The sequence below is a fragment of the Mesoplodon densirostris genome, chromosome 19, assembly GCF_025265405.1.
Source record: "Mesoplodon densirostris isolate mMesDen1 chromosome 19, mMesDen1 primary haplotype, whole genome shotgun sequence".
Taxonomy (NCBI): Eukaryota; Metazoa; Chordata; class Mammalia; order Artiodactyla; family Ziphiidae; genus Mesoplodon; species Mesoplodon densirostris.
In genome coordinates this window covers 53193846-53216321 of record NC_082679.1, presented here as the reverse complement: position 1 = coordinate 53216321, position 22476 = coordinate 53193846, and the positions used below count along the sequence as shown (strand labels likewise).

The window sequence follows — 22476 nt, the reverse complement described above, 5'->3', positions numbered from 1 at the left end:
TTTAATTAAAAGATTCTTATGTTTTAAATTTTGGACTTATCACGTCTTATGGACCAAAATAGCACATTCAGTTTTTGGCAGCTTGTGTCCTGCCCATGCCAGTAAAAGCAGCACCATATGGTGTGACTGCTGTCCCACCAGGAAACCCACACCCTGTGGAGACGTTGCCTGCCATGAAGCAGAGCCGCTGCTCCCCATATGCTTATCTTTTTAAGCCAACATATTGACCAAGATATATTAAGATTCCAGGACATCCTATCAGTTGAGTCTTGTAGCCCTCTTTCCTACCAGCTTTAACATTTGACCACATTATGAAAATACATACTCAAGGCTTTATGGAATCTCTTACCCAGCCTCAGAAAGAAGCTTTTGAATGACTACTGCAAGAAAGGAAAATATGTACCTTTTAGAATACAGTCAGTAAGTGTTTCAGTGCTCCTTAACTGCTAGTATCCTTCCACAGCTATCTCCTCTCTCGCTCACCCCCTCCCCTGCCCAAACACCCAGAAGGAAAAGGGTTTGCAAACATTAATCTTAGGTGTTGGTGTAAGTGTAGGAAGATGGGCTGAAAGTTGTAGTTCTCTGTGATGGAAAGAGCTTAGAATGTGAAAGAAAGAGGGAATAATTGCTGTTCTACTCACTTCTGTGTATTCTGCCCTTTGTTGAATAGGTGTACAGTGTTTTCCAAATAACCACCCTCTGCTGCCTGTTCTTTGTCTCTTTTGTGCTGGAGCAGCCATTTAGTTCATTGTAACCTTCATCCAAACATTCCTCTACCTTATAAAATTACTATTAAGGCTTTCCAGTATAAAATTATCTAATTCTTCTGAAAATAAAGGCACACAGCTAAGTTTTGTTCATCATATAGATTATGTCTGTAGTTTTCAATAACTTTAGTTATTCTTGAAACATATATTATTGAGCATTTACTGTGTTAATTGTATTGGGCAATGTGTATATGGAATAGACAAAATTCCACCCTCCAGAAACATATAAGCAGGTTATAATACAGTATAATGCTTTACTGAAAAGATATACAGTATACTATGGTTGTATCTTGAGGCAGCTCCTGAAATTAAAATTTCTAAAGACTCAAAGGAAAATACAAAACTTTGGTGTCACAGCGAAGTGCTTATAAATGTTATTGCCTGGTCTGTCAAAAAAGTGCTTAAAGCTCAGAGAAATTTATAAGGCTGGTTCAAGCTAAGTGACAAATAACTGAAAAATTAAATATCTTTAAATATTTTATGTTACAGTATTCCTAAAATTTGAACATCTAATAGTCATGTGCGATTTTTCAAAGTTAAAATTTTGGGAAATTATATTTTTAATTTGAATATGGTGAAGTGTTTTGTTAGTAAGGTATATGCCTTATATTTAAATTTCTAGAATAAGAAGTGTTACTAGATAGGAACGTGGTTTAAATCAGTGTTTTTCAGCAGGAATACTTTTGGCATTTTGGAGGAATCATTTCTCCTTGCGTAGTACTGTCCTATACATTGAAGGACATTTAGTATACTCAGCCTCTTTTTATATTTTTATATTCATATAAAAAGTTGAATGCCTTCTTACAACTGTTTGACCCAATAACATTGAGGCTGCTTTTATTACATATAAATGAAGACCAGTTTGTATTTCTGATTTACTGTTTTTAAAAGCAGTAAATGATAGTGAAAACATTGCCCTCTAAATGCTAGTGTTTCTCCCCCTCCCAAGTTGGTGTGATAAAGAAAAATATCCCTTCACATTTCCAAATGTACCTCGTTGGGAGTTGACCATCTCCTTATTACATAATACTTTCGCTTTCTGTACATGTGTACAAAATTTTACTTTCTGAACTTAAGAGAATTGCCCTGAACTTTAATAAGACATCTCTCTTTCTTTTTAAAATTAGAATACATGCTCAGATATGTATGGGAGGGGTTTCCAGCTGGCTTGGTGCAGGAGCGTATAATTTTGTTTACTGTAAATCTCAACAAACATTTTCTCACACTAGGGACAGTAGCCACATCACAATGTGGAAGATGCAATACTCAACCTGATCTTTTTTTTAACAGCTTTATTGAAGTGTATTTTACATATCACAGGATCCACCCATTTCAAGTTTACGTTGATTTTTAGCAACTTTACTGAATGGTGTAATCATCACCATAAATCAGTTAGAACATTTTTATCACCCCAGGAATATGTCTCGTGCCCATTTATAGTTAATCCCCATTCATTCCTTTACTGAGACTCTACTAATCTACGTTATGTCTCAAAATCTGCATTTTGGGACATTTTATATAAATGCAATCATCAACATGTGACCATTCCCTTCTTAAAACACTTCTCTATGGCTTCCCTATCAGACTGTTGTTTTTCACTCACCTCCTCAGCCAAGGGCTTGAATGTTCTATCAAGGGTTCTGTTCTCACTCAGCCTAGGTGATTTCATTCTGACCTAAATGTGATGATTACCATATCTCTATGACTAGCCTAAATCTCTTTCCTGAGCTCCAGACACATATTGCCAACTACACCTGCAGGGTATGTCCACAGGCACCTCAGTCTCAACATCTCTGAAACTGAGCTCAGTACCTGCTAATACAAGCCTACTGGGCCTGAATTTCGCTTTTCAGGGAAGGTACCACCTTCCACTTTGTTCCCCAGCTTGTAAAGTAGGGCAGCCATCATCCTTCATTCTTCTTTCCCTCACTTCCACATCCAATAAGTTACCAACTCTGAAATTACCCTTTGAATACCATATACACTGAATACAGTCAACTTGAGTTTAGGTAGTATAAGTATGCCCTGTGGTTTGGGTCAAGAATCTGTAGAGATTCTAAGCAAGATCAGGCCTTAACAGGAAGTGTAGTAAATTTTCACCCATTTTAAGTTTTGAGATTCACAAGAATAAACTCAGCACACTTAGTAACAAGGTCTCTTTAAGAAGTTTCAGAATTCTTTAATTTTATTATAATTTTATTTTTTCTTTTTTAAGTTTTTTTAATAAAAGTTACACATAATTTAAAGAATCAACAGATTCTACAGTGTTTCTTTTTTCTTTTTTCCTAACTAACTAAATTTATTTATTTATTTTTGGCTGCGTTGGGTCTTTATTGCTGTGCGCAGGCTTTCTCTAGTTGCTGCAAGTGGGGGCTACTCTTCATTGAGGTCCACAGGCTTCTCATTGCGGTGGCTTCTCTTGTTGTGGAGCATGGGCTTCAGTAGTTGTGGATTTCAGGCTCTAGAGTGCAGGCTCAGTAGTAGTGGTGCATGTGGGATCTTCTCGTTGGGAGTTGACCATCTCCTTATTACATAATACTTTCGCTTTCTGTACATGTGTACAAAATTTTACTTTCTGAACTTAAGAGAATTGCCCTGAACTTTAATAAGACATCTCTCTTTCTTTTTAAAATTAGAATACATGCTTAGATATGTATGGGAGGGGTTTCCAGCTGGCTTGGTGCAGGAGCGTATAATTTTGTTTACTGTAAATCTCAACAAACATTTTCTCACACTAGGGACAGTAGCCACATCACAATGTGGGATCTTCCCCCACCAGGGATTGAACCCATGTCCCCTACATTGGCAGGTGGATTCTTTTTTTTTTTTTTTTTTTTTTTTTTGCGGTATGCGGGCCTCTCACTGTTGTGGCCTCCCCCGTTGCGGAGCACAGGCTCCGGACGCGCAGGCTCAGCGGCCATGGCTCACGGGCCCAGCCGCTCCGCGGCATATGGGATCCTCCCAGACCGGGGCACGAACCCGTATCCCCTGCATCGGCAGGTGGACTCTCAACCACTTGCGCCACCAGGGAGGCCCTGGCAGGTGGATTCTTAACCACTGCACCACCAGGAAAGTCCCCCGTGTTTTAGAAAAAAAAAAAAAAATTATTTACTTATTTATGCTGCACCCGGTCTTAGTTGTGGCACATGGGATCTTCCTTGCCACGTGTGGGCTTTTCGTTGCTGCATGTGGGCTCCTTAGTTGCAGCATGCAGCCTCCTTAGTTGCAGCATGTGGGATCTTTAGTTGTGGCACATGGGATCTTTAGTTGCAGCATGCAGGATCTAGTTCCCTGACCAGGGATCAAACCCAGGCCCACTGCATTGGGAGTGCGAAGTCTTAGCCACTGGACCACCAGGGAAGTCCCTACAACGTTTCTTAAGGCATGTAGCAATCTGTATTTCCCCTTATACTTTTTTTTAATTAAGGCTAAAACAGAGATTCTTTTGGCTTTTACCTCCCCACTCCCAGATACTCTTAGTTTTCCATTTTCTATAGAACAGAAGAATAATTTACAGTTTTCTCACAAAACAAAATTGGTACTGGCATAACAAATTGAATGTCTGTTTGCAGTGGTTTGACACGATTAGGTAGAGGCAGTTTCCTGTTCAGTAAGTAAATAAAAGAGTAATGTTTTATAACTTTACAGAAGAGTAAAGTTCCTTTCTGTTTTATTTAGCAGCAGATTTTAGTTGGCTAAAGAGCATTTTAAATTTTATGTAAAATATTTGTTGACTTAGATTTTCAGGGTCCTCATCACAAAGACTGAGTGGACTTTGTGAAGAACATAGTGGAACACGGGATAGAATTAGAAATGAATTGTTAGACTTCAGTAGAAGCTAACAAGAATGTCTTTTCTAAGCAGCTGTTAAGAAGCTAAGGAAAGGCGTTTTTCTTTCCATATAGGAGCTGACTTTCCCATTACTTCCTCTTCCCTTTTGAATTATTTTTGTTTGTTGTCCTAGGGAGATAATCATTTTTTGCTGTTAGTTCTGTCTCTCTCCATCTCTCATCCAGATCTAATCCATTGGTGTTTATTCATATGAAATTTTTCCTTAGTCATTTTTTTTTTCCATTGTTTTTATTAGTTTCTGCTTTATAACAAAGTGAATCAGTCATACATATACATCTGTTCCCACATCCCCTCCCTCATGCATCTCCCTCCCTCCCACCCTCCCCATCCCTCCCCTCCAGGCAGTCACAAAGCACCGAGCTGATCTCCCTGTGCTCTGCGGCTGCTTCCTTAGTCATTTTTAAAAGCTTCACCTGAAGGATGAGCAGTTTCTCCTGAGGGAATTGGATTTAAATGAATAAGGGTGATGCATTCCTTTAAAGGTGTGCAGAGGAACTCCAGAAATGTAATTCTTGATAATCCTTTCCTTCTCCATCCTAGTACTATTCCATCAAGAATCCAAAATAGTGGATTTAGTTTTCTGAGAATAGTGCTCTTTGACATCCTTATTTAATAATTTCTTGTCCTGTCCAGCTTAAATTCATTGCATAGTTTTGGTCCTAATTTGGGGATATCTTAGGGAATTGATGTTAAAATGAAAGGCCTGAAAAATAGACCAAAAAGGAAGAAGTTTAGGAGAAGCTGTTTATTTCATTGTGACCCCAGTGATTGACAGCCTGCCTTTGGAAGCTTAGAGATCAAATAGAATTTCTGTCAACCAAGTAACAAATATTTGTAGAATGCCAGTGTGTGCCTAGTATTGTGTAGCACGGGATGTAATTACTGCCTTCCAGGAACTTCCTTAAATATAAGTTATCTTAAGAAGAAAATTTTTGCCAGAGACTTGTGGGGGTTTGTGATCAACCCAGAATTTATTTTATTAGGATTTTAATATTTTTAGGAAGATTTTCAGGATAGATATAACTTGGAGTCAAAAATTATGTTTCATTGCTTGCTCTGTGATGTCATAGTTGCACCAAGTAAGAATTAGAACATAGATTTGAAATTCTTACTCAATTTCAGATTGAATAAAGGTATCCTGCAGCAGATATTTTTAGAATGGAGGATCAACTGAAGGGCCCAGGTTCTCATGCAGAAACTGATATTGGGATATTGACTTTAAAACTTTGAAATTTTCACTCAGAATTATTTTTCTGTTCTGAAATGCAAGTTTAAGTTGTCATCAGTGGATTAAATCAATTTTTATATATATAATAAGAATACAACTTGTGATATCAGAGACAACTTAAGTGATCCCTCTATTAATAGGAAGTGGATATTTTTCACAGATGTTAACTGTTGAGTTGGTGATTATACTATCAGAATTGTCAGATGGCTTTAGATAGGTATGGCTCTAATTTTTATGGGAGAAAGGTTTGGAAAAATGTGTTTTTCTCTTTTCACCATACTTAAAATTTAAAGCATTGTAATGGCAGAGGATGGGATTAATGATTAGCTCCTCCCAAGTCATAGTATGAGTTAACTGGTAGAATAGGGATAGGAATTAACAATTTCATAGTCTTAGTTGCTTTCCTCACCATACAAAAAGAAAGCTAAATGTGAAATAAATGTTTTGAATTTTGTCATTAATGGAAACTGTAGCCTTAAGCCAATACACAGATATAAGACACTTTTGTTGTGTCTGATCTAGTTTGGTGGCAATTAATTATGTAAATTAGATCTACTTAATCTTAAGTTCTAAGGCAAAAGTGATCAGTCATCTTTGGAAAAAGAATATGCTATTCATTATTTCTATTCTATTTTTCCTGAGATTTTTAGAGAGGATGTATAATTATATTAAATAAGCTATTGGTGAAAGAGAGAGAAGGTTGCAGAGATAACTTACATTTTTAGGAATTTTTTTGTTACTTTTTTTAAAATAAATAAATTTATTTATTTATTTATTTATGGCTGTGTTGGGTCTCAGTTCCTGCCCGCGGGCTTTCTCTAGTTGCCGCTAGTGGGAGCTACTCTTCATTGTGGTGCGCAGTCTTCTCATTGCAGTGGCTTCTCTTGTTGTGGAGCATGTGCTCTAGGCATGCGGGCTTCAGTAGTTGGGGCACGTGGGCTCCAGTAGTTGTGGCTCACAGGCTCTAGAGCGCAGGCTCAGTAGTTGTGGCGCACAGGCTTAGTTGCTCTGCGGCATGTGGGATCTTCCCGGACCAGGGCTCGAACCCGTGTTCACTGCATTGGCAGGTGGATTCTCAACCACTGCGCCACCTGGAAAGCCCTTTGTTACTGTTTTTAATTGAGGTACTACCACCTCTAAGGGGGCCAGGGAGCAAAATAAAACCAGAAAAACTTAGGAATTTTTTTTTATTGACGTGTAGTTGATTTACAATTTTGTGTTAATTTCTGCTGTACAGCAAAGTGCTTGAGTTATACACACACACACACACACACACATTCTTTTCATATTCTTTTCCATTATGGTTTATCATAGGATATTGAATATAGTTCCCTGTGCTATACAGTAGGACTTTGTTTATCCATTCTATATATAATAGTTTGCATCTGCTAACCCCAAACTCCCAATCCATCCCTCCCCCACCCCACTCCCCCTTAGCAACCACAAATCTGTTCTCTATGTCTGTGAGTCTGTTTCTATTTTGTAGATAAGTTCATTTGTGTCATATTTTAGATTCCACATATAAGTGATTTCATATGGTATTTGTCTTTCTCCTTCTGCTTACTTCACTTAGTATGATAATCTCTAGGTCTGTCCATGTTGCTGCAAATGGCATTATTTCATTTTTTATGGCTGAGTAGTAGTCCATTGTATTATGTACCACATCTCCTTTGTCAGTTCATCTGTTGATGGACATTTAGGTTGTTTCCATGTTTTGGCTATTGTGAATAGTGCTGCTATGAACATAGGGGTGCATGTATCTTTTCAAATTATATTTTTATCCAGATATATGGCCAGGAGTGGGATTGCTGGATCATATGGCAACTCTGTTTTTAGTTTTTTGAGGAACTTCCATACTGTTTTCCATAGTGGCTACTCCAGCTTACATTCCCACCAACAGTGTAGGAGGGTTCTCTTTTCTCCACAGCCTTTCCAGCATTTGTTATTTGTAGCCTTTTTAATAATGGCCTTTTTTTTTTTGCGGTATGCGGGCCTCTTACTGTTGTGGCCTCTCCCGTTGCGGAGCACAGGCTCCGGACGCGCAGGCTCAGCGACCATGGCTCACGGGCCCAGCCGCTCCGCGGTATGTGAGATCTTCCCGGACCAGGGCACGAACCCGTGTCCCCTGCATCGGCAGGTGGACTCTCAACCACTGTGCCACCAGGGAAGCCCTATATTTGGTAATTTTGAGATGAAGTTTAAAAATTAAAATTCTGGCTAAAGGTTTTTAGTAAGTTACTTAATTAGATGATACTAAGATATCTCGTATGAATTATGTCCTAAATTTTTCTTTTTAAATCGGTCATGAATCACATATTTTGGCTTATGTATATGCTTCTGAATTCTTTATGTTAATGGCATAACTAGCCACCAACATTCATAATGTTGTAAGATTCTTAACCAGACAGATGACTCAGAGTAGACATAAAGGTGTGTACAGTACAGCTTACAATTGAAGTGTGTATTTAATTTAAAAAAATGTTTTTTAAGTCTTTATTGAATTTGTTACAATACTGCTTCTGTTTTATGTTTTGGGTTTTTTGGCCGCAAGTCATGTGGGATCTTAGCTCCCCAACCAGGGACTGAACCCTCACTCCCTGCTTTGGAAGGTGAAGTCTTAACCACTGGACAGCCAGGGAAGTCCCTGAAGTGTGTATTTTAAATAAGTCTTAGAATGTTGCATTTTATGGATTTTATTTAGTCCATATTACAGAGAGAAGTCTCAGGTAAATGCTTGAATCTTTTCTTCTTGCATACTGAGGTGAAAATAAGGATCATAGAGAGTCTAGGTAAAAGGTTAAAAATATTCCTTGGCACCAAAAGCAAGAGAGAAAGCAATCCAAAATTGACTTTCTACTGTTCCCCTCTCCCCAGTCTTTTTTTTTCTTTCTTCTGAAACTGAAACAAAAATATGTTTGGGGTTATTAGATATTAAGTCCTGCTTCTGAATAGGTATAGTTATGCCCTACCTAATGCAGAGAGCCTTTCCGCAGTCGAGTTCTGTGACGTGGATTGTTTAGTAAGATTTCAGCTGGGAAAATGCTTGTGTGTTTTCTGTGGCTCACTTATGTTACTTGTGCTGTTCTCTTTCTGTGGTCCATGAGGCATTTCATTTGTATCACATGTCAGAATTTAAAATATTATCTTTGAAATAGTGAACTTTCCTCCAGTCATAGATCCTTATCTTCTGTATTTCTGGTGTAGACTAAAGATTCAGAGACCTTAAGTCAAAGGCTTCTATTTTAGACATTAGATTTCCCAGTACTCTTCTGAAGAATAATAACTGTGATGATCAAAATTTTAAAGATACTGTTGTAAGGTCTGAGTGTATTTGAAAGAATTATGGTAGTGTAACCCTGGACCACTTTTGCACTGCTTTGTACGATCTGTTCACAGGTGGCTGTCAGGTGATTTAAAGTAACAAACCCAGACAGATGCATGGCATTGACTGAATTGTCAAAGGCATCAGTCTTGCTTATTAAAATTGACAGTTGGTGACAAGCAGCATTTACTTTCACAAAATGAATCAACTGGAGTTTGATGTGATGAGAGAAGTGCATTGATTGCCAGCAGAGGGCTAGAAACATTTACCAAGTAAAATTTAGAAAAGCGATTTTAGATGACTAAGAGCCTTGGTGTGTTTGCATATTTAAAGATACTTGCATCTAAACAGTTGGACTTAAATACAGAGGTTGTTTGGAGCCTTAAAACAGTTGAGTGAACAAAATCAAAACTATTTAACTTCTGATGTTTACTTAGAAACAAAAACCTAAATGAAGTTCAAAACAGATACCTAATCTGGATTTGTATATGGATGTTTGATTGAGAGATTAGAGTGAGGAGCAAGACAGATTCCACACACACTTATTTGTGCTGAGAACTTGGTGAAGTGATTTAAAGACTGTTCTTTCCATTAGGATAAGATTTTTCTACCTTAATTTCCTAAATTAATTTATTCCTTTACTCTAGTTTATCCTAATGTAATTGAACTACTTAAACTGAAGTTGCCTTCCTACGGCTAAGAATCTACGTATCTTAGATTTAAAAAGAAAACCTCTGTTTTTGTCCTTATTTTTGAAATTGGTTTATTTTGGGGTTGGGGCAGTACAAAATTAACTCTTCTAGAAGTATACTATAATAATAATAAATGTTATTTTTATAGATAATGTTTATTGTATATTTACAATGAGCACTGTGCTAGGTGCTTTATATGTTTTGCTCTACTTATCGCTACATGTGTAATAAATACTCTTATTATCCTCATTTATAGGTAAGGAAATTTAGGCTTACAAAAGTTAAATAATTTGTCCAGGGTTACACAGCTAGTACCTGGAAGAGCCCAAATTGATCTGATCCCAGGTATGTCTCTCCAAAGTCTATGCTGCATAGCCAGTTCTACAGACTATACAGTAATGAGTGCTCCAAAATACCTGGAAGTGTCCTTTGTTTCCATTATTGGAAGTAAATATTTTTTTACTGGAGAAGTAATGCATATTTAAACCACTGACAAACTTACAGTGTTTTAAAACTATAATTCTAAAAGGAGTTGTGATTGTTCTGCCTATCTCCCTTCGCCTCTCCCAGTTATTTCTATAACAGTATTTCTCCTTCCTCAAAAAGGTAATTATCTGTTTTTTTTGTTTTTTTTTTTTTCTTTTTGCGGTATGCGGGCCTCTCACTGCTGCGGCCTCTCCTGTTGCGGAGCACAGGCTCCGGACGCGCAGGCTCAGCGGCCATGGCTCACGGGCCCAGCCGCTCCGCGGCACATGGGATCCTCCCAGACCGGGGCACGAACCCGCATCCCCTGCATCGGCAGGCGGACCCTCAACCACTGCGCCACCAGGGAGGTCCTATCTGTTTTTATAGAATCATATTAGATAACCAATTGGAGTCAAAATGTCTTGCCTTTTATTCAGTTTCCTACCTATTGTAACTGAAGTGTGGGGAATTATTATATATTCAGGTCATATAGTGATTATTGGCTCAACTGAAGTTACCAGCAAAAGGATCCTCCTGGTTTTTTGTTCTTTGCACTTTGGTTTCAAATCAATTTTATAATAGAAAATTACCACTTTAAAAGGCAAAGATGTGATTTAGAGATTATGGATAATTCTTATTAAATATTGCATCTTTATTAATGTTTATATTAATTTATCAGTATTTCCCAAAGTAAGTGTTTAATTTCTATCATTTCAGCCTTTATAGTTTGATATAATGGTAATTATTAACATACAATTAATGTACCTTTGTTCTACCAACTATAGAATGATATTATCTAAGCAAGAAGAAATATGGAAAACTTTTGAAGATTTCTCTAGATTTTATGTACATTACTGATGTTGTTAACCCCAGAAGATTGTTTTTAAAATATATCAATTAAGTTTTTCCCTGTTCAGCCCTAAATGCCTTTGAACTGGATGTTGAAGGATCTATTGGCATAGAACCTGATGAACTCCTCCAAATTTCACCAATCTGTTAATAAAGCAAAGTTGAATTTATTAGAACTTACTACAGTAAAGGAGAATACCACCTTGACAGGAAGAAGTAAAAAATGGGATATTTAAATGGCTTTGAGGTCTGAGGTCAAGTGGCTTTAAAGGGTGTTTTTTTTTTTGGCTGTGCTGAGCGGCTTGTAGGATCTCAGTTCGTTGCAACACACAGGCTCAGTATTTGTGGCATGCGGGCTTAGTTGCCCCGCGGCATGTGGGATCTTAGTTCCCCGACCAGGGATTGAACCCATGTCCCCTGCATTGGAAGGTGAATTCTTAACTACTGGACCACCAGGGAAGTCCCTGTTCAATAGTGATTTCTTTTGCCCTTTCAGTTTCTCCATGTGACTCCCTTTTGAGAGGAGACTATTTATGTGATAACTCTTTGCTGTCCCTCTACCACTTTTCAAGTCCATTTAAACATCCGCTGGTGTTAAGGTATCAGGTACTCTTCTTCCCCCATTCCAACTTACCATACTCAACTGTTCTTTTTTTTGAGAGGAGACTATTCATGTGATAACTCTTTGCTGTCCCTCTACCACTTTTCAAGTCCATTTAAGCATCCACTGGTGTTAAGGTATCAGGTACTCTTCTTCCCCCATTCCAACTTACCATACTCAACTGTTCTTTTTTTGGCTGCATTGGGTCTTCGTTGCTACACGCAGGCTTTCTCTAGTTGTGGCGAGCGGGGGCTACTCTTCGTTGCCGTGGGCGGGCTTCTTACTGCGGTGGCTTCTCTCGTTGCAGAGCATGGGCTCTAGGCGCGCAGGCTTCAGTAGTTGTGGCGTGCAGGCTCAGTAGTTGTGGCTTGCGGGCTCTAGAGTGCAGACTCAGTTGTTGTGGCACACCAGCTTAGTTGCTCCACGGCATGTGGGATCTTCCTGGACCAGGGCTTGAACCCGTGTCCCTTCCATTGGCAGGTGGATTCTTAACCACTGTGCCACCAGGGAAGCCCTACTCAAATGTTCTTCATTGGGACTTCACTGGCGGTCAAGACTTCGTGCTCCCAATGCAGGGGGCCCGGGTTTGATCCCTGGTCGGGGAACTAGATCCCACATGCATGCCACAACTAAGAGTCCGCATACCACAACTAAGAAGTCCGCATGCCACAACTAAAGATCCCTCACGCTGCAATGAAGATCCCACATGCTGCAACTAAGACACGGTACAGCCAAAATAAGTAAGTAAGTAAGTAAAAATTTTTTTTAAGTTCTTCATCTCTCTCATCTAACTGAATTTTTATCTCCTGCTCATTCCTGCTTCAAAACTTGCACATCCTTCAGAATTATGCAATGTAGTTGCAGACTTAATTCAGATAGAAGGCCAGTCCCTGAATCACAGCTGTTCTCTTAAGCAGCACCAATCATCTGAAATGGGTTATACAGAAAGGGTTCTGTACAGTCTGGCAATTCAGCCCTATTGGCTTCTCATCAGGCCAGTAAAAGTAAACAGTGCACTCACCACTAGTCAGTATGGAAGAAATGTGGTATTTTTAGATACTTGGGTATGGAGCATGAGAAAGTATATTTAATTTCAGGACTTTTTTTCATCCTGTAATCTTATATCCATTTTTTGGTTTTATCTTTTCACAATTATAGCAGTAACATAGTTGGATTGGAGGTAATGAGCTACATTGATAGAATCATTCCAGATTTACTGGGTATAAACATTAATAGTATTGTCAGATGTCTGGAAATTTTGACTCTATTTTAGTCTCCTTTCCCACTTTGCATTTGGCTGTAGTAGCCACTGTTTTGACACATTTGTACCTATATTCAGCTGTTCCGAATCATCTGAGATAGCAAATAAAGAGTATAAAAGGTACCATATTAAAATTGACATTCTGTTCCTTTACTTTCCCTTCTAGTTTTATTGAGATATAATTGACATACCGCATTGTATAAGTTTAAGGTAAACAGCATAATGATTTGATTTACATACATCATGAAGTGATTATCACAAAAGTTTAGTGAATATCCATCATCTCTTAGAAGTACAAAATTAAATAAATAGAAAACAAATTTTTTTTCTTGTGATGATAATCTTAGGATTTACTCTCAACAACTTTCATGTATAACATATAACAGTGTTAATTATATTTATCATGTTGTACATTACATCCCTAGTACTTATTTATTTTATAACTGAAAGTTTGTACTTTTTGATTGCCTTTGTCCAATTCCTCTCACCCTCCCCACCCCCTGCCCTTCTTCCCTGGTAACCACAAATCTGATGTCTTTTTCTATAAGTTCGTTTGTTTATTTGTTTGTTCTTGAAATATAATTGACCTACAACACTATGTTAGCTCCTGTTATACAACATAGTGATTCATTGTTTCTCCTCATTCCAAAATGATCACCATGATAAGTCCAGTTGCATATGTCACCATACAGAGATATTACGTGGTTAGTGACTATATCCCCCACACTGTACATTTCGTACCCATGACATTTATTTTGCAACTGGAAGTTTGTACCTCTTAATACCCCTCTCCTATTTCTTACTTCCCCCTACCCTCCTTCTCCCTGGCAGACATCTGTTTGTTCTCTGTATCTGTAACTCTGTTTATGTTTTGTTATGTTTGTTCATTTGTGTTGTTTTTTTTTTAGATTCCACATATAAGTGATATCATACAGTGTTTGTCTTTCTCTGTCTGATTTATTTCACGTAGCATAATACCCTCTAGGTTCATCCATGTTGTTGCAAATGACAAGATTTCATTCTTTCTTATGTCTGAGTAATATTCCATTATGTGTGTGTGTATGTGTGTGTACCATGTCTTCTTTATCCATTCGTCTGTTGATGGGCACTTAGGCTGCTTCCATATCTTTGTTATTGTAAATAATGCTGCAGTGAGCATAGGGGTGCATATATCTTTTCAAATTATTGTTTTTGTTTTCCTCAGGTAAATACCCAGGAGTAGAATTGCTGAATCGTACGATAGTTCTATTTTTAAATTTTTGAAGAATCTCTGTACTGTTTCCATAGGTGTTGCATCAGTTTATCATTCCACCAACAGTGTATGAGGATGACATTCTGCTCATAATTCCTATAATGCTCTTCAGAGAATTTTGTTTTCATCTCTCATTTTAAAACTCCCATGTAACAGTTGACCACACTGGGAAAACTAGGCCATAAAATTGTTAATGTGGGGCCTCCCTGGTGGCGCAAGTGGTTGAGAGTCCGCCTGCCGATGCAGGGGATACGGGTTCGTGCCCCGGTCTGGGAGGATCCCATATGCCGCGGAGCGGCTGGGCCCGTGAGCCATGGCCACTGAGCCTGTGCGTCCGGAGCCTGCGCGTCCGGAGCCTGTGCTCCGCAACGGGGGAGGCCACAACAGTGAGAGGCCCGCATACCGCAAAAAAAAAAAAAAAAAAAAAAAAAAAAAAATTGTTAATGTGCTTTTCTTAGAGTAGAACTACCAATGTAGGACTCTTTTTTTTTTTAATACACATTTCTTCTTTCATTTATTTATTTAATTTTTGTCTGTGCTGGCTCTTCGTTGCTCTGCGCAGCCTTTCTCTAGTTGTGGCAAGCAGGGGCTACTCTTCGTTGTGGCGTGCAGGCTTCTCATTGCGGTGGCTTCTCTTATTGTGGAGCGTGGGCTCTAGGCGTGCAGGCTTCAGTAGTTGCAGCACGCAGTCTCAGTAGTTGCGGCGCATGGGCTCTAGGGCACGTGGGCTTCAGTAGTTGTGGCTTGCTGGCTCTAGAGCGCAGGCTCAGTAGTTGTGGCACATGGGCTTAGTTGCTCCGTGGCACGTGGGATCTTCCCGGACCAGGGCTCGAACCCATGTCCCCTGCATTGGCAGGCAGATTCTTAAGCGCTGCGCCACCAGGGAAGTCCCCTGTAGGGCTCTTAAAAGGGCCAGATTTCCACTTGCCATGTCCCAGAGGATGTTGATATTCCATATTTCCTCCCCACCACTACCCTATTTGGAATAGACAGTGGAAGAGAAAAAAAAGAGAAAAATACGGACTGAGGAGGGTATATCATTAAATTTCCTCGGTGCCCCAACCATGAAGATGTATACCAGATATTTTCGAAGGTGTCTATGTTTATGTCTTAAAGTGGAATTATCTTTGGTTTTTCTTTTTTTCTTCTTCTTTTTTGCATGTGATACAAAATTCAAAAAGTGCAGAAGGGTATATAGTGAAAGTAAATATTTTTATGTGTCCTTGCAGAGATAGTATATACAAATACAATCAAATATGTATGTCATTTATTTTGAATTCTTATTCTTCTCCTGCATGAATTGTGGACTGCTAGAAAGCAGTAATGTTGCTTTTGATGTTTATTTGATTAGATTATGTGCAGAGACTGAAGGGCCAGTATTATCTTTTCTTTTTTTTTTTTTTTTTTTTTTTTGCGGTAAGCGGGCCTCTCACCGTTGTGGCCTCTCTCGTTGCGGAGCACAAGCTCCGGACGCGCAGGCTCAGCAGCCATGGCTCACGGGCCCCGCCGCTCCGCGGCATGTGGGATCTTCCCGGACTGGGGCACGAACCCGTGTCCCCTGCATCGGCAGGCGGACTCTCAACCACTGCGCCACCAGGGAAGCCCCCAGTATTATCTTATATTTGCAAGGCCCTGTATAATTTTCAAAGGCCTTTTAAATAATTCTACTCATAACAGCCCTGTGAAGTACGTAAAGCAGGAGTTATCTGTTTTGTAGACATGAAGTTTGAAGCCTGAAGAATTATGTGACTTGATCAAGGCTTGTTATGCAATGAATATACAATGGAACTGGAATCAGAACTTAAGGTTTTTGGCTCCTAATCCAGAATTCTTTCTACCATGTTTCCTCTCAAACACGATGAAATGAGGGGATCTACTATAGGGTGTCTGTTTTTATGAGGTATGAGACACTGTGAGTGGCTATTTCAGAAGAATTTTGAGGCTGTATTTTTGTAGTGTTGGCATAGCAGTAGTAGTCATTGCAGCCTCACCGTTCAGAGGAAATGTGTCCTTTTTGATGAATTGTCTGCAAAGTAGTTTATAAACGTTAGGCACTTTAGAGTGAATGATAATGCTCTAGGTGCCACTTTTGTAACATGAGCACCCAAACTGACTTTATCCAGGAAACTGGGCAATGAAAAACAAGGTCTTTTATCTCTTTACATCTGTGTGCCTGTCATGGCTGGAAGCCACATTGATAGACCTGTCCAAGGTTCTTTCCGTTGAAGCTTAAAGGGGAATCTGGCCAAGCATTTGATAGAATGCCTGACTCTTTTTTCTTCCCCGTCCCCCCACATTAGGACTAAATTGGATTCTGAATTTCTAAGTTGTCTCCTAGGGAGAAAAAAAAGAGTTGGTAGGAGGTAACTTTTTTCTCCTTGCTGATAGTAGGCTCTCATGAGGATGATTTAGTTCCAGACAAACTCATTCATTCACGATGGTGAAGTGAGGCAGAATCCTTGCAAAGGCCATAACTGGATTTTACAGCACTTGTCATCACAGAACCATCCCTGCATTTCTTCAGTATTAGGCAGTCCCAAATGGAAGGTGGATGAAAAGGTTGACTGAGCTCTGTATGTGAAAGAAATCTCTCTAAACATTCTTTTGAGGATGACCTGTCTCCTACAGTTTATAGCTACCTTTATTTCTGATTCATAATAGAAAAATGGGGGGGTGGGGTGGGGAAAAACTTCACAACATTTCTTATAGTACAGAAAATTACTTGGTTTTGTAATCTACTTTTTTTTTTTTTTTTTTTTTTGCGGTACGCGGGCCTCTCACTGTTGTGGCCTCTCCCGTTGTGGAGCACAGGCTCTGGACGCGCAGGCTCAGCGGCCATGGCTCACGGGCCCAGCTGCTCCGCGGCATGTGGGATCTTCCCGGACCGGGGCACAAACCCATGTCCCCTGCATCGGCAGGTGGACTCTCAACCACTGCGCCACCAGGGAAGCCCTGTAATTTACATTTTTAATAAACTTTGAGATTTGTAAAATGATAATCCAATGTGTATCCTTTGGGCCATAATGTAATGATGCAGTTTTTGTTCAGTAACTAGATTACTATATCCTTATTTGTCATTCCTTGCTCTGGGCGCAGAAGATGATAAATTTTATTAATTTTGAGTGTTTCCATTTGGTCATTTGAAGTAGTTTTAGAGTTTCCTTAGGCAAAAATAAGATGTAATTTGACTTCTCAAAGTGAATTTTGGGGCATAGCATCTTCATGGATATATGGATCATTCTGTCAATGAGTCAAGAGTTGCTCAGTCTTGGTGTGTGAGCTGTCAAGTCCAGTAATTAGCCAGGTTATTGTGCTTTCATATTTTTAAAATAGAGCTAAAGCCTCATTGAAGATGAATGAATTAGTACTTGACAAAGCTGCAAGTCTTGCCAGTATTTTTTATCTATGAGTAACTGTGTTACCTGAACCAGAGCAGAACCATTTGCTAATTCCCACTATAATATAGATATAGATATGGATATATATATATATATATATAATTAGAATTAAAGGCCATTGAGGATATTTTTCATTTTAAAGGTACAAGACAAATAAGTCTTGACCTCATCATAGTCCCCTGACTGTCCAAGAACCAGGGTTAAATGGGCCCTAATTTGTGTGTGGGGGGTCTTGCCTATTTATCTTTTATCCCTTTAAATTGTATCATGTTCCTATAGCAGTAACGTTGAGTAACATTCTTGGTGTTGAGTTTTTGGGCTGTTTCTCTGAACTACACCTAAAGTAGTGCCCTGGGCAGTAGTCTGCTCCAACACCTCCGACCTGGGGAGGAATATGATGATGGTGAGAAGCCCCTTGATGTCTGTTACTCTTCGTGTTGCCAGATGGTCCTGGTACTGGACTGTCAGAGAAATTACCCAAGAGTCGCCAGGATTGGTCTATGTAATTGATGCTGCCAAACACAGTCACAAATTTTGTAACACAAGTTGAAGATACTGTGTATCTTTGGAGGCCTGAAGGTGTGGAAGGACAGCACAGGAAGAAGTGTACGAAGTGTAGACTGCCACTCTTCGGCCAGTCCCCACTGAAGAATGCTCCCATGACCTCCATTGTGGATGGAACAGTAGTCCAGTTTGGCCAGGGTTTTGGGAAAATGAAATACATACACCCAGAAACAAGAGCCTCCTAAGAAGGTGATAATGACCAAATGGACTAAAGACATGGGCACATTCAGCTCTGTCACTGTGTCTGCTAATGATGAAGAGGAAGAGAAGATTGAGGCTAGGGAAGTTGCTGACTTGTGTGCACAGAATGCCAAAGTGATTGAAAAACAGTTGGAACGCAAAGTCCTGAGCAACAGGCAATTGCAAGAGCTAGCTGAACTAGAAGCCAAGAAAGCAAACATGAAAGGGACTTTGACTAACAACCAGTTCAAATGATCAGGACCTTTCTCTGAACCCAGCTGGAAGCAAACATTTAGATCAAGAGGAAAAAGCTTTTCTTAGAATACATGGACTGGTTCCTACCTTGATGCCCCAGCAGAAGGCTTTATGTTGCTTCCCTTTGATTCTCCTAGATTCATTGAGGTCTGTGAATCCATATGATCTGCTTTCTAGAAATGGATTTTTCTGAATCTTTCTGTATATAGTATATAGGTCTTCTGTACTATTTTTTGCCCCTATGATGTACACTTCTTGAGCTGTGTAAAAACTCTATGAATAGATCAGTGCTTGGGTGTCTCTCCAGTTTCTAAAGTAGCTGTTCTTATTCCTTCTTCAAAGTTAATAAATATTTAAAGATTATTAAAAAGTAATTATGCATTATTTACCTGTTGTTAACCCCACCACCCATTGGGGGAGCACAGAGGTAAATAACAGTAAATTGAAGCACCGCTCTCTGCACTGAGTTTACCATAACATATTAATACGGACGATGGCAAACCACTATTGGACCAATGTTGGGATTTTATTAAAATTTTGTAGTTATCTCACCGTGTATTAGGAGATGCCAAATATGTAAGCCTAAGAATGGTCACCACAGAGTTCCTCACTTTCTCGCTCAGGTCTCTGCCTTCTGTACAGAATATACCTTTCAAACTCCTCCACACCTACTGTTCACAGCCCCTCTCATCTGCCTCAACCTAGACACAGTATTACATCACCAAATCACAGCCTCCTTTTAAGGCCAAACTCAATTGTTCCCTCCTCCATTAGATTCTCTCTGATTCTGTCATCCTAACTCATGAGGGGTCGTGGTACTTCTTTCGTTCTTTAAGATATCAGCTCCTTCAACTCCACATTCAACTTTGTGTGACTGTTAGGTACAGAATCATGTTTTACCTCCTCTACCACAGTAATTTACTTGAGAGCCAGCATCTGTAACTCTGTTTCATACCTTTTCTTTTTATCTAGCACTGAACCTGTACGTAAATCCTTTCTGAAAAGATGGATGAATGTTAAAGAATCATACAAAAGCAAAACTCTTTAGTGAATCAGAGCATGGTTGGAGGGCATGAAGCTTATGTTTTATCACTGTTCTTTTGGAAAAACAATACTTAGCAGCTATCCTGGGTACAAATAAAAATTAATTCTGGGGAACTTCCCTGGTGGTGCAGTGGTTAAGAATCCGCCTGCCAATGTAGGGGACATGGGTTCAAGGCCTGGTCTGGGAAGATCCCACATGCTGCGGAACAACTAAGCCCGTGCACCACAACTACTGAACCTATGCTCTAGAGCCCACGAGCCACAGCTACTGAAGCCTGCGCGCCTAGAGCCCATGCTCTGCAACAAGAGAAGCCACCGCAATGAGAAGCCTCTGCACCAGAATGAAGAGTAGCTCCCACTCGCCGCAACTAGAGAAAGCCCGCACACAGCAATGAAGACCCAATGCAGCCATAAATAAATAAATAAATTTAAGAATTAATTCTGACTAAGCCAGAATAAGGCACTAAAGGAACTTAGTTATGAATCTGACTGAGGGTTAATATTCAGTTTACTTTCCCTTGCTCAGGGAACGTTTACCCAGACTAAACAATTGAGTTTATCTAATCATTACCAACTATATTATTTTCAGTGTGCTTTTTTTGGTGGGCAGGAGTGAAGTGGTTTGGGCCAAGTTAATAAATGAATTGCTCATATGATTGGAAGTTTACGGGGTTCTTAATGTATAAACTCCCAGAAGAAGAATTTACTTACTACTGTAGCAGAATGTTTCTAATCAGAAGGAGGCATCAGGCTGTTGCCCAGCCTTTAGATTTTTGCAAGGCCGTGAAAGCACCAATGCTACTGATTTTTTTGTTTTGTTTTGTTTTTTGTTTTCTCTTAGTGATTAATAAACAGAGTCTATTGCCACTTAATTTAGTATCAGGTGTGATCTGATGGGTAGTTCAACGTCAATGGATGTGACTATAGAATGTTTCATATTTTAGACACAGTCTAATTCCCAAGATTTCTGTTTCAGAAACTGGGACAACTTCCAGGTTAGTTTTGTGAATCCTTTAATTTCTCCTGCCAGACTCATTAACTCAGCCTGTTCGCCTTTGGGGAAATCGTAGTTCCAGACTTCTACTCTTTGTAAAAATCATCCTCTTAAGTGAATGTGATGGTTGAATTAATTGAGAACATTGAGACTCAGGCTTTTCAGCAGTATATTCTGCAACCTGTTTGTTCTGACTTTGACCAGCAGAGAATGATTAAGATGAAGTAGTAGGAAACCATAATCATAATACAAAAATTACCTGTGTGGTAATTCAACAAATACTTTATTTTTGTGTTCCACATCTCAGCTTTTATAGACTCAGAAAGCTGGAAAGAATCTTGACCATCTTAGACCCATGTTTCTTTTTTTTTTAAACCATAGTGTGCATTTATTTTAAAAAATCCAAATATAAGTGGACCCATGCAGTTCAAACCCATGTTGTTCAAGGGTCAACTGTACTTCAGTGCATTGTTGGCTTTGATTATTATTCTGAAGACTGCCATAGTATTGTCTTGAAGGCTGTCCAGTGTTCTTTTTTTTTAACTTTTTATTTTATATTAGAGTATAGTTGATTAACAATGTTATGCTAGTTTCAGGTGTACAGCAAAGTGATTCAGTTATACATATATATGTATCTATGCTTTTTCAAAGTCTTTTCCCATTTATGTTGTTATATAATATTGAGCAAAGTTCCCTGTGCTATACAAGAGGTCCCTGTTAGTTATCCATTTTTTAATTTTTATTTTTCCTTATTTATTTACGTATTTATTTATGGCTGGGATGGGTCTTGGTTGCTGCATGCGGGCTTTCTCTAGTTGCGGCAAGCGGGGGCTACTCTTCCTTGTGGTGTGCGGGCTTCTTATTGCGTTGGTTTCTCTTGTTGCGGAGCACTGGCTCTAGGTGTCCGGGCTTCAGTAGTTGTAGCACATGGGTTTCAGTAGTTGTGGCTTGCAGGCTCTAGAGCACAGGCTCAGTAGTTGTGGCGCACAGGCTTAGTTGCTCTGTGACATGTGGGATCTTCCTGGACCAGGGCTCGAACCTGTGTCCCCTGCCTTGGCAGGCGGATTCTTAACCACTGCACCACCAGGGAAGTCCCTGGTTACCCATTTTAAATATAGCAGTGTGTACATGTCAATCCCAAACTGCCTAGCTATCCCTCGCCCTATCCCCACTGGTAACCATAAATTTGTTCTCTAAGTCTGTGAGTCTGTATCTGTTTTGTATCTGTTTTGTGTCTTTTTTTTTTTTAGATTCCGCATATAAGCAATATCATGCTATATCTCTCTTTCTGACTTATTTATGGACTTTTTGAGATTATGATGACAGCTGTGGATTCTCTTCTCAGGAAAATATACTTGCACACAGAAGTTTGTATTCAGTTTCAGGACAATCTCACTCCTAAGTCTGTCATGGATCCTAGGTGGTGAAATCCCTGTTATAGTCCAAAGCCTGTTCTTGGGGGTCTAGAGAAGTGACACATCTAAAATCACAGAGCTTCTAGGGACTTCCCTGGTGGTCCAGTGGTAAAGAATCCACCTTCCAATGCAGGGGATGTGGGTTCAATCCCTGGTCAGGGAACTAAAATCCCACATACCATGGGGCAGCTGAGCCTGTGCGCCACAACTACTGAGCCTGCGTGCCTCAACTAGACAGCCCAAGTGCCACAAACTACAGATCCCATGCACCCTGGAGCCTGAGCACCACAACTAGAGAGAGAAAACCCTCAAGCCACAACTAGGGAGAAGCCCATGT

The 22476-nt window shown here is 39.5% G+C and overlaps 1 protein-coding gene and 1 pseudogene across 2 annotated transcripts in view; both read left to right on the top strand.

The window, feature by feature from the left end:
• GLG1 (golgi glycoprotein 1) overlaps positions 1 to 22476 on the top strand; it is a 150663-nt gene that overhangs the window by 46817 nt on the left and 81370 nt on the right. The window lies entirely within an intron of this gene.
• On the top strand, positions 18022 to 18686 carry LOC132480531 (STING ER exit protein-like; annotated as a pseudogene).